This window comes from Clupea harengus, chromosome 23 (genome assembly GCF_900700415.2).
Source record: "Clupea harengus chromosome 23, Ch_v2.0.2, whole genome shotgun sequence".
Classification (NCBI taxonomy): Eukaryota; Metazoa; Chordata; class Actinopteri; order Clupeiformes; family Clupeidae; genus Clupea; species Clupea harengus.
In genome coordinates, this window is record NC_045174.1 from 16,208,791 (window position 1) to 16,213,589 (window position 4,799).

A 4,799-nucleotide genomic window follows, 5' to 3' on the forward strand; every position below is an offset into this window, starting at 1 on the left:
AATTTAAATTAATTTGACTAAAAGTGCAATGGATTCAAAGACTATCTTTTATTTTAAACGAATAGAACATGAGTAGGCTATGTTGGCCTTAATTTCTTAAATGGCCCTTTACAAAGCTTGATTTTTCTCATTTCTGATAATCCTCCAATCGAGCAGAACACACTACATCATGTTTACAACACACAGAATGTTTCTGTTTATTTCCAGTTTTGGAGGTGTGGACACATCAGATAATTCACACACAATGGTAGGTATCTAAAAACTTACATGCAATCTAAATCTAAATTTAGATATAAAGATAAAAATCCAAACCTAACAAAGCCTTTCAAAACATTGGGTCTGAATCACATGAACCGACTGTCTTACTCTTAGTAATGCCATTTGTAACAGGCTTTTGGCTACACTCTACGGTTCATCACACAGGATACTTTATCACTACACTAAAACTACACAAATGTACTGATTCCTGCACGCCAATGATCCTAGAGTTTTCCTGATTGTTTGACATCAAAAACACCAACATCAAAATGATATCCAGTGAATACACAAAGGCTATGCTCATGACCAAATAGAATACAAGTCTTTTAAATAGTTGCTCAGATTGTGCAGAAGTTGATTGAAACGCTGTTGTATGGATCATGGTTAGAACATTAGTAGAATGTTATTACAAAAAAATAATCAGAATCAAAAATAAGATGTCAGAGAATCAGACGAGGCACTCAAACTTACCGTGATTCTGTGGTGTAATCTTGTGGTGTAATTTCCCAGTGACCTCAACTTAACTGATAAAGCAGGTTATAAAGAAGTTAATGAATGATGATTATTGCCAGGTTCCCTGTACGTGAGAACACCTTCATACGTATGCAACAAATAGGCTAACATGATGGGTCAAATTTCTCGTTTTATCTTTGTTTCACGTATGTGACACTGAATTTCACAGATCTCACTACATCTCACAGACATCTCTACATCTCACTCCCAATAGCACAGAATAATAATTACAATAGACTGCTGAGCAGTGCGAGTGAGAGACTGCATGCTCCTAATGTAGGACATTAAAGGAGGTGGTATGTAGCGTAACAGTATCGCATGTGGCTTTTTTTTTGTGGAACCGGAACCAAGGGTAGTAGACTGATACATATTCATGGAGGGACGGCGCTATGGGGTGACACCCCTTAGGATATAAAAACTGAAATGTTACAATGGCTGACAAGATGAGACATAGGTGAAGCTTTTGGGTGAAACCTCTGTCTCTCCCTTAATGCGCATCACTGTATAAGATTAAACCTGTTTCTTGATAGATCATACTCAGACTGCGTCTTAACCAATCTTTAAGCACAAAAAAAATTGCTTTCAGCTTCCACCCCTCCCCCCTTATGCCCAGCCGTGTCCAGCGTAGGTGGAGAGACAGGGACAGATACCCTGGTGAGAGACAGAGGGGGAGACTTCCTGAGTGAACAATTTGTTGAATGAGGCAAATTATTGACATGCATAGGGCATAAAGGGCATAAAGTCTGTTTGATCTTGTGGGAATTAATACTATGTGAATGGGTGTATTTTCTTACACATTCATTTGCAGTTTATCTGGGAAAGGAAACTCAGATATAGTTGATTTACCAACAAAAAACCTGACAATTGTTTAAATATAATTTGAGAAGATGTAATTTGAGACAATTTTATTTTGTTTAGATGTTATTTGAGACCAGGAGGGGATACAGACCAGCTCTAGTCTCCTCGCTTTTACTGTCAATCAAACTATGCTCACTAGTCATAGCAGTGCAATAATGCAAAAAAAAATTATGTTTGGTGTGAACATGTCTTTGAGAAATTACAATATTTTCAACTTTTGCATATTCAAATGTTGACCATTCATTAGAAAGATGCCCATGATTTCATCTCAGATTGCCTATTGCGGCTAAGAGTCATCAGCTAGGCACTGGTCATGGGTGACATGGCCTACCAGTGCCCAGTGGACACTCTGCTCTCCTTTCTCTCATCTCATCTGCAGTGTGTGTGTGTGTCTGTCTGTGTGTGTGTGTGTGTGTGTGTGTGTGTGTGTGTGTGTGTGTGTATGTGTGTTGAGCAGCTGTGGAGTAGAGTAGAGAACATGAGGGATGAGGTTAACACCATGCTCTCCATTGATCTGGTTGTGCAGGGACCAGTGAAAGATAACACAGCTCTTTTCACACCTATTATTCTTCCAATCTTACAGACACACATACACACACACACACACACACACCTCACACGTGTTCTTTTTATCCACGGGAAACGACAGTGGAGTTCCGGTGTGAGTGCTGTGAGGGTCGGGGGTCCTTGAACTGTCCTTGAAGACTTGAGGCTCTTTGTACACTCGATGGTCCAAATCAAGATCCCCAAAGATGGACACGAAATTCTCGCTATGGTACAAGAGCTTCTCTAGCCATTCCTGGTTAACGTTATAGTGACTGATGCCCGTCTATTTAATTTTATTTACAGATCCAACATTACATCACAAACGGATGGAACAGTGGAATCCCCCTCACGATGATAAGTAGCCTAAAACTTTCTTTATAAAACTAAGCAAGTCTTTCTGCCTAACTTCTTTTATTTGACTGTATGCTACCTGTTATTTTAATATTAGCATAGATAATCCATATTAGGTAGCATTAGCATATGATGCTGTGGTGTGCTGGGGAGGCAGCATAAAGAAGAGGGATGCAGGGCGACTGGACAGGCTGGTGAGGAGGGCGGGAGCTGTTGTTGGCACTGAACTGGACTGCCTCACTACAGTGGCGGAGAGAAGGACCCTGAGTAGGTTGCTGACCATTTTGGACAATGACCACCACCCACTACACAGTACTCTCAACAAACAGAGGAGCACATTCAGTGGCAGACTCCTGTCACTGTCATGCTCATCAGACAGGTTGAGGAAGTCCTTTGTCCCCAGGGCCATCCAGCTTTTTAATGCCACACAGAAGGGGAGGGGGAGGGAGATGGACTTCTCTGCATGAGTCTACCTCAGTCTGCCCTCCCCTTCTCATCTCATCTCAGCTCCATGCACAGACTTTACCACTTACATATTCTGCACTACTATCACTTTGCTCTTTGCACTTTCATAACACACACACACACACACACACACACACACACAGACACACACACACACACGCACAAGACCACTATCTTGCACTACCCATCCTCTCAAGCACAAGAACATTATTTATATTTTTTGCACTATCCACACCCGCAGCACAAGATCACTTTCATCCTGGACACAGACACTGTCAAAATCATTGCACATTACAATAGGGTTTCCTGTATCTGGAAACACTCTGTGTGAAAATGTTCTCCCTATGTGTATGTATATATGTTCTCCCAATGTGTATGTATATGTGATTTATGTATGTATGTCGGTGAGGTGTATATGTGTATAAGCTACTGGATGACCTAAATTTCCCTCGGGATTAATAAAGTATCCATCTATCTATCTATCTATCTATCTATCTATCTATCTATCTATTGAATAGTTTGTACAGACAAAAGTATTGTGTTTTAATATTAACTAGCACATGGTTTGAAGTTGCTGGGTAAAATGACCCAACTGGATGGGTTAAAATAGCAATGTTAACCCAACTGGATGGGCTAGGTTGACCCAGCATTGGGCTCATCCTAATGACCCCGCGGCTTGGTTAAAATAAAAACCCATTTTGCTGGGTTAAGATAACCCCACTGGGTTAAAAAGAACCCACTTTGGCTAATTCCCTGACATTTAAGATTTGTACAGTTTTGTCCGCTTGTTTGAGCATTAGAAATATTTTTGTTTAATTTTCACCAGAAGTTTAACTGCATAAAGGCTTTTTTTTTTTTTGCTACTCCCAAAACTTGGCCAGGTGACAGTAATTTGAAACCATAAGGAAACATATCAGTGGGTTGTTGACGACTTGGCTTATTGAGTTAGACCTGAAAGATTTCTTTTAAGATATTTTGTCCCTCACAGACTATGCCTGTCATCAGTTTCCTGGTTGGCATTTCTTCCTGCAAGTAATTTCAATGTGATAGGTGTACGTGTGTTTTGGAATTTGAAATGTTGGTTGTATTTTGATTGTTTGAACATTAGAAACACATTCTGCTTCATTTATTTAAATATTAACTAGCACATGGTTTGAAGCTGCTGGGTAAAATGACCCAACTGGATGGGTTAAAATAGCAATGTTAACCCAACTGGATGGGCTAGGTTGACCCAGCATTGGGCTCATCCTAATGACCCTGCGGCTTGGTTAAAATAATAACCCATTTTGCTGCGTTAGGATAACCCCACTGGGTTAAAAAGAACCCACTTTGGCCAACTCAACCCACAAGCCAATTTTGGAGTGTAAGCTCTACATTTTCTGTTTCCATACTTAGCTCCATTGTTCCATTTAGATTATAACATTGAATATCACATCTTACACAGGTTTGGACATTCATCATTATACATTCTAGTCTGAAGTAAATTCTCCAAAATATCATCTGACGCATTCAGTGTCAAAGGATGGCTTGACAATGCTATTGGTCGGCTTTAACCAAACCTCAATAATTAACTTTCAGCCTGGCGCTGCCCACTTTGCCTTTGATCACGCCTTTACCGCTCGCTTTATCGCTTGAGCAAGACATTTCACATGGACAAACCGACAGACAAAAAGAAAGAAAGAATCAGAGCTTATTCCCTGACATTTAAGATTTGTCCGCTTGTTTGAGCATTAGAAATGCTTTTCTTTAATTTTCACCAGAAGTTTAACTGCATAAAGGCTTTTTTTTGCCACTCCCAAAACGTGGCC